Source organism: Ostrea edulis, chromosome 4 (genome assembly GCF_947568905.1).
Source record: "Ostrea edulis chromosome 4, xbOstEdul1.1, whole genome shotgun sequence".
In the NCBI taxonomy this organism is placed as follows: Eukaryota; Metazoa; Mollusca; class Bivalvia; order Ostreida; family Ostreidae; genus Ostrea; species Ostrea edulis.
Genome location: NC_079167.1, coordinates 74393144 through 74408766, shown reverse-complemented (window position 1 = coordinate 74408766; position 15623 = coordinate 74393144). Strand labels below are relative to the sequence as shown.

Genomic DNA, 15623 nt, shown 5'->3' with positions numbered 1-15623 from the left:
TGGTCATTGCATGCCTGGGGCCTGAGGGTTGGGGTTAAAAATCTAAAATGATGCAATTTTTCATTAAGACAACAGGCACTTGTGTATCACGACTTCCTACTCTTTAGTTCAGTTCATCTGAGATGCATTGATTATCAAGAAACACAGTGATAGTAGGGGGTTTTTTTCATTGAAAATTTTAGAAAGTATAAAGATTTGTTACTGTTGAGGCCCATGGGATCTTGTTTGTCAAAATATACCATGAAGTCCTAATCTTTTTATGTCATAATTATCAAAATCTAGATTATTTTGATCAAATTGAGAATAGTAACTGTGTTGCATCAGGAATCTTGCACAAATAAAAATGATTATATGCTAGGCGTCGGTGGCCTAGTGGTTAGGCCATCAGACTCTCGACGAAAGGTCATGGGTTCAAGTCCTGGCCGTGGCAGGGCCGTCATTGTGTCCTTGGGAAAGGCACTTTACATGAATTTCCTCACTCCACCCAAGTGTAAAAGGGGTACCTGGCTATAGACAGTGAAAGATATTGTTAGAATGTTAGTGCTGTAGCACTTTTAATGGCAGCTTGCACTGTATGCTTCCTAGGAGGCTGAGAAAGTTCTAGATTGATGTAAGGTCTGCCGGGGTATTAATGCATTATAAAGTGCTTTGAGCAGCATACGCTGGAAAAAGCGCGATATAAAACCAATCATTATTATTATTTGAAACAAAAGCAGGAATGTCAACTTCATATTGCATGTATCATGCATACAGTACCTGGCCAGAAGCCATCATTTAATTTTTTCACTATCTATTTCATTGAAGAATGCCTATTTTGAAAAAGCTTTTTGAAACGTTATTTTTAGCTCATTTTCATGGATATGAAATCATAAAATGCAGAATTGTTATTAGTTTCTTCACATAATTTCAAAATAAGTTTATCTGTAGGTGTTGTGGTGATATCACCCTTCAAATATGAAATTGAAATTTCACAGCACAAATTTGTAAAGAAATCATAGTATTTTGAGGTTAGAAATTTTGCCTTGATGATAATTCATAAATTATTCTCAATGATCAATTAATGTATTACAACTTGCTTAGCATCCAAAGAAAAGAAAATTTGAACAATTTTGCAAAATTAAGTGGAAAAAAATCATGGAAATCAGATTGATATTGACCTCACCATAAGTGTTTATAAAAATGGATTTTTCAATGAAATATATAGTGAAAAAATGAAATGATGACTCACTCATGGCCATATATTGTATATGGTTGACATCTTTCATATATTTTGATACCTTCATGTCTGATGACATTCTCTAATTGCTGTGACCCTTCTGCAATTAATGTTGTGTGGCAGTCAGATGTTGCTCTGCTTGTCAATCTGTTTCACCACAATCAGATTTAATTTCCTCTCTTCTTTCGTAATCTTGACTTTTTATGATGCATTATACAGTGTAAAGCATTATTAAGATTTTGTAGACATTAAATCCACAATACAAAGAAACGAATTAGATCGGATAAAGTAATACGATTCAAAATTATCTTAGATTAACTATAGACAGTTTTAAGTCTTCTAACCCAATTGTCTAGCAAGGTATCTCATTCTTGTCCTGTTGGTTGTACAGTGATTTTGTCCTGTTGGTTGTACAGTGATTTTGTCCTGTTGGTTGTATGAACAGTGATTTTGTCCTGTTGGTTGTATGAACAGTGATTTTGTCCTATTGGTTGTACAGTGATTTTGTCATGTTAGTTGTACAGTGATTTTGTCCTGTTGGTTGTACAGTGATTTTGTCCTGTTGGTTGTATGAACAGTGATTTTGTCCTGTTGGTTGTATGAACAGTGATTTTGTCCTGTTGTATGAACAGTGATTTTGCCCTGTTGGTTGTATGAACAGTGATTTTGTCCTGTTGGTTGTATGAACAGTGATTTTGTCCTGTTGTATGAACAGTGATTTTGTCCTGTTGGTTGTATGAACAGTGATTTTGTCCTGTTGGTTGTACAGTGATTTTGTCCTGTTGGTTGTACAGTGATTTTGTCCTGTTGTATGAACAGTGATTTTGTCCTGTTGGTTGTACAGTGATTTTGTCCTGTTGGTTGTATGAACAGTGATTTTGTCCTGTTGTATGAATAGTGATTTTGTCCTGTTGGTTGTATGAACAGTGATTTTGTCCTGTTGTATGAACAGTGATTTTGTCCTGTTGGTTGTATGAACAGTGATTTTGTCCTGTTGGTTGTATGAACAGTGATTTTGTCCTGTTGGTTGTACGGTGAATTTGTCCTGTTGGTTGTGCAGTGATTTTGTCATGTTGGTTGTATGAACAGTGATTTTGTCCTGTTGTATGAATAGTGATTTTGTCCTGTTGGTTGTATGAACAGTGATTTTGTCCTGTTGTATGAACAGTGATTTTGTCCTGTTGGTTGTATGAACAGTGATTTTGTCCTGTTGGTTGTATGAACAGTGATTTTGTCCTGTTGGTTGTATGAACAGTGATTTTGTCCTGTTGGTTGTACGGTGAATTTGTCCTGTTGGTTGTGCAGTGATTTTGTCATGTTGGTTGTATGAACAGTGATTTTGTCCTGTTGGTTGTACAGTGAATTTGTCCTGTTGGTTGTACAGTGATTTTGTCCTGTTGGTTGTATGAACAGTGATTTTGTCCTGTTGGTTGTACAGTGATTTTGTCCTGTTGGTTGTATGAACAGTGATTTTGTCCTGTTGGTTGTATGAACAGTGATTTTGTCCTGTTGGTTGTGCAGTGATTTTGTCCTGTTGGTTGTACAGTGATTTTGTCATGTTGGTTGTGCAGTGAATTTGTCCTGTTGGTTGTACAGTGATTTTGTCCTGTTGGTTGTATGTACAGTGATTTTGTCCTGTTGGTTGTATGTACAGTGATTTTGTCCTGTTGGTTGTACAGTGATTTTGTCCTGTTGGTTGTATGAACAGTGATTTTGTCCTGTTGGTTGTATGAACAGTGAATTTGTCCTGTTGGTTGTACAGTGAATTTGTCCTGTTGGTTGTACAGTGATTTTGTCCTGTTGGTTGTATGTACAGTGATTTTGTCCTGTTGGTTGTACAGTGAATTTGTCCTGTTGGTTGTACAGTGATTTTGTCCTGTTGGTTGTGCAGTGATTTTGTCCTGTTGGTTGTATGAACAGTGATTTTGTCCTGTTGGTTGTACAGTGAATTTATCCTGTTGGTTGTGCAGTGATTTTGTCTTTTCTTGGTTGGACAGATTGATTTTGATTTTAGAGAGCATGGTTCAGAATCGTGACAGATGGTCAATAACAAATTTTCTACTACGTAATACTATCTATATTTTTAGCGTTCCTCAATTTACCTAGACACGTTCCAGACAGATTTTTGATTTATTACATCACGGTCAAATGACCCAAATTCAAGGTAAACCTCACCTTAAAGGTTAGAAACATTTGCCAAGGCCATAACTTAGTAATGGAGAGACATTAAAAACTGGACACAAATGTTGGCTTTAATCAGTGTGTCATGACTCTGGACTAAGATCATCTGTTCAAGGTCACTTAAAGGTCTAAAATGTTTTTCTCACATTATCACCAGTGCGAGATCGACTTTACTCATGTGAGACAGCCATGTGAGATTTTTCTGTCTTACACTGCTGCGACGTCATTTGATTGTGACGTCATGTATTTTCTATGATTTACGTTACACAGTGAAGTATAAATATTTTGCATTGTTATCTTTAAATTTCAATGTAGTATAGCTTTCTGGTGGACAACCTTGGGTTTATTAGTTTACACTTACAGTGTAAACCATTTTCGGGTATGCTCTTTCTGCCTATCTAATTAGTTTTTGCATCAAAGTTCAAACGAGGATTTTGATAATTTAGAATTTTCTCAAAGCTCCTAAATTTATGCACTAAACTGTAGGTAAAATGTGAGAAAAATAATCCTTCATTATTTACTCATATGGGATAGGGAAATTCCACCTCTGGAACAAGATTCGCTGTCTAGGACGAGAAAGCCTCGTCCTAGACTGTGAATCTTGTCCCCTCGGTGAAATTTCCCTATCTCGCACTCGTACTAATGAAGGATTCTATTAGTCTCAGACCATGTGATGGGGAGTCATGAGAAGTTCATATTTGACCTTATGGTGTTTTATGACCCTGAACAAGGTCAATCAGCCATGATAGATAAAATACCATAAATATTTGTTGGAGCCATTAATAGAGAAAAGATATAATGATTGTCAATTTTGATTTTTTTTTAAAAAGATGTGTAAAAAGGAGACATCATTAACTCACCTGAGCCTTTATGATTGTCATTTGTTAAATGTATTTTATTTGATATACCATTTCTATAGACTTAAGTGATTCATTTATGAAATATTTTCTTGCTTTCTAGGAAATCTAAACATTAAGATGAAGATTATGGCTTCAGATAAACTATTTCAAAATTTTAATCTTTTGACAAAGTTTTATGCAATGATAATCCACACACACACACGTTGAAGGTAATTTTTCTGTTTTCTGTAAATAAGGTACAGACTCGGTCAATATTCTTTATTTAGTCTGGCTATTACACTGAGCACATTACAGTTTTTTATTGTGCTGTCCCCAGATTGACAGTTTAATATTAATTGTGATTGAATAGACCCATAATCACATCTGAACCAATTCTACAGGACTCCTCTATTCTGAGAAATTCTGTCATTGGTATTCATGAACGAATCCATGCCTAAATCCCCAAAACATAAACTGTCCTTTACATTGTCATGGAAACAGATCTGTACAGATCTATCTCAAGAGAGAGATTGTCTGAGTATCGTTCTGATCAACAGAAGGTCGCACTGCAAGATACTCATATATATGTACATCTGTATTTGTTGCCTTGAAAGACAAATGACATATCAACAACACTTCATGATTTGCACAGATACCGGCTCTATCACTGACCAGGGTATGATTTGCCCAGTGTCAGTTTGCCCTGCGTTTTGACCAAAAAAAATTTATTTTCTCACTACTGTTTAACATTACATGTATGTCAAGTCCAGGTACCAAAAACAAACTCCTACAAGTAAGAGCCCCATTTAATACCCTACGCTCCTTATGTATGGCAGATGAGGTTATGCGGAATCTTAAAAGATGCAATGAAATGAAGTTAGATAAAAATAAAACAAAAAAATTGTGTGTACATAATAGCATAGACTGAAAGTATTGCTGCTGAACTTCTAGCTAGCTGGATACCAATAACAATGATTGGCAACTAAGACTTGACCTTATTAACTACCAATAACAATGTTTTTATGGTTGATGATTTTTTATCAATTATTAATGGCATACTCTTTACTGTTTGTAATGGTTGTAGCTATGTATTACATATCTATATAATGTAATGGTTGTAGCTATGTATTACAGATCTGTAATGTAATGGTTGTAGCTGTGTATCACAGATCTGTAATGTAATGGTTGTAGCTGTGTATCACAGATCTGTACTGTAATGGCTGTAGCTATGTATTAGATCTGTAATGTAATGGTTGTAGCTGTGTAATGTAATGGCTGTAGCTATGTATCACAGATCTGTAATGTAATGGTTGTAGCTATGTATTACAGATCTGTAATGTAATGGTTGTAGCTGTGTAATGCAATGGTTGTAGCTGTGTATTACAGATTTGTAATGTAATGGTTGTAGCTGTGTAATGTAATGGTTGTAGCTGTGTATTACAGATCTGTAATGTAATGGTTGTAGCTGTGTATTACAGATCTGTAATGTAATGGTTGTAGCTGTGTATTACAGATCTGTAATGTAATGGTTGTAGTTGTGTATTACAGATCTGTAATGTAATGGTTGTAGCTGTGTAATGTAATGGTTGTAGCTGTGTATTACAGATCTGTAATGTAATGGTTGTAGCTATGTATTACAGATCTGTAATGTAATGGTTGTAGCTGTGTATCACAGATCTGTAATGTAATGGCTGTAGCTATGTATTACAGATCTGTACTGTAATGGCTGTAGCTATGTATTAGATCTGTAATGTAATGGTTGTAGCTGTGTAATGTAATGGCTGTAGCTATGTATCACAGATCTGTAATGTAATGGTTGTAGCTATGTATTACAGATCTGTAATGTAATGGTTGTAGCTGTGTAATGCAATGGTTGTAGCTGTGTATTACAGATCTGTAATGTAATGGTTGTAGCTGTGTAATGTAATGGTTGTAGCTGTGTATTACAGATCTGTAATGTAATGGTTGTAGCTGTGTATTACAGATCTGTAATGTAATGGTTGTAGCTGTGTATTACAGATCTGTAATGTAATGGTTGTAGCTGTGTATTACAGATCTGTAATGTAATGGTTGTAGTTGTGTATTACAGATCTGTAATGTAATGGTTGTAGCTGTGTAATGTAATGGTTGTAGCTGTGTATTACAGATCTGTAATGTAATGGTTGTAGCTATGTATTACAGATCTGTAATGTAATAGTTGTAGCTGTGTATTACAGATCTGTAATGTAATGGTTGTAGCTGTGTATTACAGATCTGTAATGTAATGGTTGTAGCTGTGTATCACAGATCTGAAATGTAATGGTTGTAGCTGTGTATCACAGATCTGTAATGTAATGGTTGTAGCTGTGTAATGTAATGGTTGTAGCTATGTAATGTAATGTTGTAGCTGTGTAATGTAATGTTGTAGCTATGTAATGTAATGGTTGTAGCTATGTAATGTAATGGTTGTAGCTGTGTATTACAGATCTGTAATGTAATGTTGTAGCTGTGTAATGTAATGGTTGTAGCTGTGTATTACATATCTGTAATGTAATGGTTGTAGCTGTGTATCACAGATCTGAAATGTAATGGTTGTAGCTGTGTATCACAGATCTGTAATGTAATGTTGTAGCTATGTAATGTAATGGTTGTAGCTATGTAATGTAATGTTGTAGCTATGTAATGTAATGCTGTAACTGTGTAATGTAATGTTGTAGCTATGTAATGTAATGTTGTAGCTGTGTAATGTAATGGTTGTAGCTGTGTATCACAGATCTGTAATGTAATGTTGTAGCTGTGTAATGTAATGGTTGTAGCTGTGTATTACAGATCTGTAATGTAATGGTTGTAGCTGTGTATCACAGATCTGTAATGTAATGGTTGTAGCTATGTATTACAGATCTGTAATGTAATGGTTGTAGCCGAGTATCACAGATCTGTAATGTAATGGTTGTAGCTGTGTAATGTAATGGTTGTAGCTGTGTAATGTAATGGTTGTAGCTGTGTATTACAGATCTGTAATGTAATGGTTGTAGCTGTGTATCACAGATCTGTAATGTAATGGTTGTAGCCGAGTATCACAGATCTGTAATGTAATGGTTGTAGCCGAGTATCACAGATCTGTAATGTAATGGTTGTAGCTGTGTATCACAGATCTGTAATGTAATGGTTGTAGCTATGTATTACAGATCTGTAATGTAATGGTTGTAGCTGTGTAATGTAATGGCTGTAGCTATGTATCACAGATCTGTAATGTAATGGTTGTAGCTGTGTATCACCGATCCATATTAATCGAGCATGACATGGCTTTTGTGATATCTTTCATATCGCACATGCAAAGTGCCTTTATTCATTACTAAGTGTGTAATCAACGAAATTAATACCTGGTTACTGACAATTATAATTTTTTTTGTTGACTATCACTTAATTTATTGTTAAACAATTATCCTCTACCTGGGACTCGTGTTGATTTAGTAACATGCACCCCGAGGAATTCAGTTTACAGATGCATATAGGACAAACAAACTAGAATTTGACAAAACTTTTATTATTCTAAATTAATTATTTTATCTAACCACTTTGTAATGCAATGATAAAGATACTAAATACACATGTCCTCAATAGCAATCAGGTTTGCTATTTGCATTTACTAATCATCTGAATATTCCTGTATAATCTGATGTTCTTTTTCAAAAGTAATAGTTTAATGATATTAAACAAAAATTACTTGAATGATCGATAAAACACACAATGTAAGTACTTATTTTATGTTTATTGCCTTTGAAGATGGTCATTACCAAATATCTGAATATTGCCCGGCAAATTCTGATTCCCAAAATTCCATGCCTAGTTCCAGGGATTTTCCATAGCAATTTGGTTGTGGGTCCTGAGCCCCCCAGATTGGGAATTTTAGGGAGCTTAACCGAACATTTGAGAAATTCATGTTGTCAAATGAATGACAATTTTCAAGTAATAAAACACTCATGAAAATCAAATGACACCTTTTATTTAATTGCTCTCAAAATTTAACCATTCTGTTCTTTTTAAGTTAGGGGCCTCCGTGGCCAAGTTGTTAGAGCATCACGCTCAAAATCACACGGCCTCTCACCTCTGTCAGTGCGGGTTCGAATCCTGCTCGTGCCATTAAGTGAGAAAGTTTCCCAATTTACTTTCGGAAGGTTGGTGGTCTCTTCCCAGGTACATTGTATCTGGGTTCTCTCTTCGACCAATAAAAACTGGGCGCCACTAGATAACTGAAAAATTGTTGAGTGGCGGAAAACATCAATCAATCTTCTTGAGTTACAAAATTTTAATTTACCGTCATATTTGTCCTTTGCTATCAAATAAAAAACAAATGTGTATTGACCATTTGTAAGTTATTCATTTTTCATATTGAACATGCCACAAACACTCCAGTTTTCTCCCACATCAATGACCTCATCACGCCACGGTCTGACGAGATACATTAATGCACGTTGTAGAACTTGTTTGTTAATCACCGCAAAATAAATAAATTGTAAAAAATCATGACAGTGGCTGATAATTTATACACAAAAGGTAGCACAGCTACACTGTTCCCTGTGATGTTGTTTGAACACCATGTTTTTATTTACTGAAATCGTATTTATTTCCACGGAGTCATAATTTCGCGGATTATCATTTTTTGTTTGGTCTGTAGGCATAAGGTTCTGCTGAAGTTGTATATGGGGTACATGAAAATTGATTACATACTTTATAAGTCCTCTGGTTTGACATTATACAGATTTTGTGTGACTTGACTTGGCGAAAAATAAATACCAAGCGTAGAAATGTACATTTACAGTACCATCAATTTCACTGCATAATATATTATAGTGTATGAATTACGATTGATTTCATTTCTTGTATCAACATCTTGAAGACTTGTAATATTTCACTTTAGTCAAACTTTTACAATATGTATAATTTTGAGTTGTGGCTCATGCCGGATTTTACGTTCTTTCGTTTCATTGATTTTCTAAGGGGGGGGGGGGGGGGGGTCAAACACAGATTTTTGAAAAATTAGCAGAGTTTTGAGGAAATGGAGAATTTTTTAAATCGTGAATGAGTCCAAAGTTTGGTCCAACATGGAGCAGTGGAAAGTCCCTGTGGTCATTTTGTCAAGATCACCGAGGGAGAAATTTTAAACTTTTTGTGTGTATTATACACTGGTATTTGTAATAGAAAAGCATTCATTCAAACTTGACTCAAAGGTTGTTTTTGACTTAAGTTGTATTCATGACCTTCCATCAAGGTCACAGACATGAAGTCTTAAGTGTAATTGTAGCTATGTTATTTGCGGATTGTTAAAGTAAATTTGGCATCCGTGTATGTGGAAATACCCCAGTTTGAATGCACCCCACAGGGATATTAGTTAAGTCCCATATGGACAGGTTTAGTTTATCATTGGAATTGGAAATAAATCAGGAGTCAAGGAATGCAATTTTAAATTTACACCTGTAGTAATTGCGATACTTTGAAATGATCCAGCTCCCGCCCACTGCTTGTACCTTATGACATAATTAGCATTTTAATAGACAATAGACCCGATTGTCCTTTGTCATAAAACAGTGACTGTCTTTGAAATGAACATTTCCCTGGAATAAACCAATATTTGCAGATTGCACATTTCCATACCACTCTATGATTACTATGTGGAAATCAGCCATTATCTTTTTTTTCATCATACAAGTCTAAATTAAACTAGAGCTTCATCATGTGTAATTTTGTCCCACTCCCTGACAAAGATTGCATATTGATTAATGAATTCGTTATTAATGAATAGTATTATATTGTGCATAACTGAATTTTGGCGAGATCATTATAGCACTGGGCCTCTGTTTCGCCAACCTGCTGATGTTGCAGACTACCATCCCCACAAGATGGTGAATTGTTAACATACCAAACCCACATTGACTTCTACTGCTAAATTGCTTGTGTATTGTCCCCGGGGTGTAATTATAACAAAGGTTAGAGGTCACTTTGGGAAAGATCTACAAAAGTTTTGTTTTAATCGTGATATTAATCACAGTAATATGCTATATCTGGTACTTGGGCTAAAAGCAGAAGTACTAAAAGCTTATACTTTAATTTGGCATACAGGGGAAGTGCCAAACTGTCATGCATCTCGGTAGAGAGGATTATAACAGGTTTTGAAAAAGAGTCACCTAAATTGAAAAGTGTTGTAAATCTGGTATCGTTAGAGAGTAATTTTTTTTTGGTCCAGCGAGAAGTGTTGGAGGGAATCTGCGTTTGTGTCATTAGGCAGCGTAGTACATGTGACAGAACTCTTCTCCCGGGAACTGCCACTCCAAATTATTAGATGTTTATGTGTAGAAAGAATGCCAGTGTCATTTCAAGGCATGATTTGCATGATGTCCATGACTTTTTTGGCAGGGAAAGTTGTGATTTCCATTATGATGCTCTGAGATTTGGTCTCTCCAAGAGTTTCGTGTCTGTTTAGTTTGGTATTTTGATTTCAGAGGGTTAATTTGGCCAGCTCATTTTTGTTAACCAAATGATATAGAGGCACTAATTTTATTGTCAGTGAAAAAGATATTTATTTGAAAGTGTGGCAGGAGCTGAATCATTTCATGATTTTGTTGCATAAATATACAGTTTTCTAGCAGCTTTTACACATGCTGTACAAGACCGCAAAAGTCTGTAGGGAAAAAAATTAAAACATTTCAGTTGAACTGAAAAACTATGAACTTATCGTGGAAGGATATTGGGTTTATGAATTTGATACTCATGGTTCTTGTTTTCTAATTGTTTAAAGCTGTAGCATCAATATGAAAATAGATAATATTTGAAAACGTCTCATCTGTCCTGTGATGGATTTATGATAACGTGCATAAATTCGCGTCTATTGGTCCAGTATAGGATATTCAGAGAAAAATCAATAACTGACAATTAATCATACTAAAATGCAACGTATTTCACTAAATATCACAGGTATCGAGAGCAGAATGTTGGCTCAAAAGATATAAAAACAGAGATTTGATCAATTATTGTCAGTCATAAAGCTAAGACTTTGACAGAAATCTTTTCTCAGCTTTGGACCACACAGAACTGTAAGCACTAGCAGTACATTAAGAACCTTCATTCACACAGCTTGTCGTTGAGTGTCAGGACCAGCTGATTTTTGTGCTGTCAGTGCAGTTTTTGGTTGCATTATTTGTCAAATGCAAAGTTGGAGATGATTTAAGCCATTAGACATGTAAAGATCAATTATTATTGGATGAAGGTTTTTGTTTCGCCATTATGCTGGGTGATTGCATTTGAAACGAAAGGCTGATAATTCTAAAAATCAAATGACGATAAACTGTCAGAGATATCCACTCACATGGACAAAACAACCACATCAGTATTAAGAAATACAGAAATATATGCTCTCAATCGTTTTAGCTTAATACCATTCTAATAAAACATTTGTAGCTTGTGCAAGTTTTATATTAAATTTAAATCTTTGTAGATTGTACAAGTTATATCAAATTTAAATCTTTGTAGATTGTACAAGTGTTATTAAATTTAAATCTTGTGGTGTTGGTCATTTTTTCCAAAATGGAAAAGTTTCATCCACAAGAATATGTCAGATTTAGATTTGTCATTGTATAACGTACGTAGCAGAACGTTGTTCACTGTGACCACAAATGTATTAGGAAAAAATTTATAAATGAAATTTTTGATTGATGCAGTGGAATTTACAATTAATTATTGTGTTTTAATGATCTTGTATTCAGTAGGTTGGCTAGACTAGTAAGTGCTGAGATGAGGATAAAAAAAAAATCATTAATAATAGAACCATCCAGTGAAAAACTTGTGGATGGTTTAATTGGATTTAGCCTCCAGACAATGAATGATGAAGCTGCCTATCCATGGGGATAAGATTATTTTTGTCCTGATTTTTTCATTATCCTATTATGTTATGAATTAAAATGGAATTAAGTCTTTAGGGTGGAAATGCCTGCTAACTGACAAGGAAAAAATTCCAAGAATTGGTCTGATTTGAATTGTTTGTAGAATTCTATTGGGAGATTTATTCTTCAGATTATCACCATTTTGAAACGGCCGATATTATACCTACATGTGAGACGGATATTAGCCCTGTGAGATTTTTTTCTGTCCACATCTATGATGTTTTTTGGTTTACGGGTTTGTTTCACTCCCTGGGAGTATTATTCCAAGCTCAACATTTTTTAAAAGTACTATACATGACTATATACGACTGTTTTTGGTCTCCATAACAGAGTTGAAGAAAAGAAAGATGAAAGATACATGCAGGCTTTATCTAATCTTATATCATAAAAGATTCTGTACATGTTTCCCACAATTTGTGTTGAATATTTAGGTACGTCATTTGCAATTACATTACATCAAATGTGACACAATTTTACTTAAATTTAGTATGAAGAAAACTTAAGTTTTTTTGACAGTTTTACTTTCTGCTAGGGAGAAGTTTTGGACAAAAATTTTCTGTCACCTGAGTATACTGAGTAAAGACTTACTATTTTCTGTCACCTGAGTATACTGAGTAAAGACTTACTATTTTCTGTCACATGAGTATACTGAGTAAAGACTTACTATTTTCTGTCACATGAGTATACTGAGTAAAGACTTACTATTTTCTGTCACCTGAGTATACTGAGTAAAGACTTACTATTTTCTGTCACATGAGTATACTGAGTAAAGACTTACTATTTTCTGTCACATGAGTATACTGAGTAAAGACTTACTATTTTCTGTCACCTGAGTATACTGAGTAAAGACTTACTATTTTCTGTCACCTGAGTATACTGAGTAAAGACTTACTATTTTATGTCACATGAGTATACTGAGAAAAGACTTACTATTTTCTGTCACATGAGTATACTGAGTAAAGACTTACTATTTTCTGTCACATGAGTATACTGAGAAAAGACTTACTATTTTCTGTCACATGAGTATACTGAGTAAAGACTTACTATTTTATGTCAGAATACTGATGATGAAGCTGGGTCATTTTGGTCAAATTCAGAATATGGGTGAGTTTTTGGCATTCTTACACAAAATACACTGAATTTTGCAACAAAACCACTACTTTCACTTTAGGTGGGGAGATATTTTAAAAGCATAAATTTATACAGAGGTTGTTTTCTTTTCATTGAAGGGGGGGGGGCTGTTCCAATGGACCCACTTCAGAGACATAAACTTCCTTAGTGTTCTGAAATAAACCAACCCCACCCACCCACCCCCTCTTTTTTTTTAACCCCATGTCAAAAAAAATTAAGTTCATTTTTTTTTACTCATTTGAATTTCCTTTATATCATTGTCTGAAAGGAAGTTAACACTAAGCCTTTAATTGGCCTGTGTATCCTTGATGTACCCCAATAACCTTCGTCAATCACGATAGAGAACACAAAACAAATGTAGGCGGGTTTAATGACAAACAAATGAACAGTTTCTCTTGTGATTCCAAATTTGTATAATTTATGCGTAAATTAATCTATTGTTGTGATAATTTATGCGTAAAATAATCTATTGTTGTGAGTGGGTTTGAAAAAATTTCTAAACGTGAGCAGCAGTTATAGTTATATTTAACATTGACCTGGTAATATCTGAAATGATTAGATTATTTATGATTATTAATTAAATATATAATGCAAAGCAAATATTCAAGTAGCTCTAGATCATTTCTCATTTAATATTCAAGACCAATCATTCAGAACTAGTGTTATAGTATAGATTATAGTATGTTGATATATAAGTAATAAATGTTTAATGATTATATAAACACACACAACCAAACATATTTAATTTTCAATTAATTAACTGCCGTGAAAATGCTAAAAAACTGCAATCAATAAAGATATTAAATGTTTGATGATTATATATTTATGTCTAGTTATGAATGTAAATGATATCTTTACAAAATGATAATGATAGCCATTTCCTAATGAATGAGGTGCAGTTGTGAACAATGGGTGTATGAATCTTGATAAATATAGTACGTCTGTTTCAACAGCTGGGAATTCCAACAGAATGATATGAAAGTAGAATGTTAATATCAAGAAGGAATTTCAAGAAACATCTACTTTTCATGCAAATTAACAATTTATGAATTAGGACTTCATGAAAAGTATAAGCCAGCTTAATTGATACCCTCATGGTTTTTTCCAAAAAAGAAAAGAATTTGAATGCTGTTTCAAAACTTTTAATTAGCATGGAGGCATAACACACCAAGGAGATTTGCTATGGATTAAAAGTGGAGGATATGTAAAATGATATTTTGAAATTGAAAACTTTCAAATTTACTTTATTTAGTCAAAAACTGCAGTTTAGGTAGCATGTAATCTGGAGGGAGGGGGGGGGATTAAAACCCCTGCTGGACTCGAACCTGTGATCTTCAGATCAGGAGTCAACACGTTAATCAAAGAAGGTAACCCAGCTAGGCAAACAAATCTAAATGGAACATACAAATATTGCTGATATTTGTATTTTCATTCATGTTTTATTGCTGCTGATATTTGTATTTTCATTCATGTTTTTAAAGGAAGTCGGCCATTATGACAATGTAGTATACATGTACCTCCTTAACTGTGCAAGGTGATAAATGATCAAGAAATATAACACATTTTACAGAATCAGTTAGATATATATAGAATTAATGGAATGATGTAAATTATTAAGTTAGGAATTGCTTCCTTACATAGCGCTATAAGGACCATCAAAAGGCATTATCTGTAATAGCAGCAGATTCGAGGTGATTTTAAAGGGCCAACTCTAAAGCTTCTATTACATAACCAGATAACAACATTAGTATAATGAAGCAGTGGCACATATGATACTGATTATTTTATAGATTCTGTACAGTTCTCGTAGTGTATTTATTATTCTCACTTTTATCAATAGTTAATGAATGCGTTTTCTGGTTTTGTTCGCCGAAAAATTGATTGCCACATTCATATAGACAAAAAGGGGGGAAAATGTTGGAGCTTTTTGGTGTGATAGTAAATAGTAAAACTAAATATTGTAACATGATCAAAGACACATTCAGAGCCTACGTGAAGTTGGGTTGTCCTATTTTCAGTGTTTATTCAGTCTTTGTCAGAAATATCCAGTAATTATTGAGACTTCCGGATATTTGACTAGGCAGATTCAATATGATCACTCACACTGGCATTATGATCCAGCGCGTTATTTATGATGTTAGTAAAGCAGTGTACCCCAAAACCTCTCACAGCAGAAAATGTCACAGGCGGTTTTTGAATAGTCTTCCAATTCTCCACTGTTGACATAATTCAGGGAATTATGCATTCATTTAAAGACATGAGCAGGGACAGTTCTCATATAGCCAATAGTGTTTTACGGGAGATGAGAGGCCTCCTAGAACCCTGCTGACTCAGGCTTCA

The 15623-nt window shown here is 34.4% G+C and overlaps 1 protein-coding gene across 6 annotated transcripts in view; it reads left to right on the top strand.

Moving 5' to 3' along the window:
• The window catches only part of LOC125669436 (dystrobrevin beta-like), an 86398-nt gene that overhangs the window by 45297 nt on the left and 25478 nt on the right, over positions 1–15623 (top strand). The window lies entirely within an intron of this gene.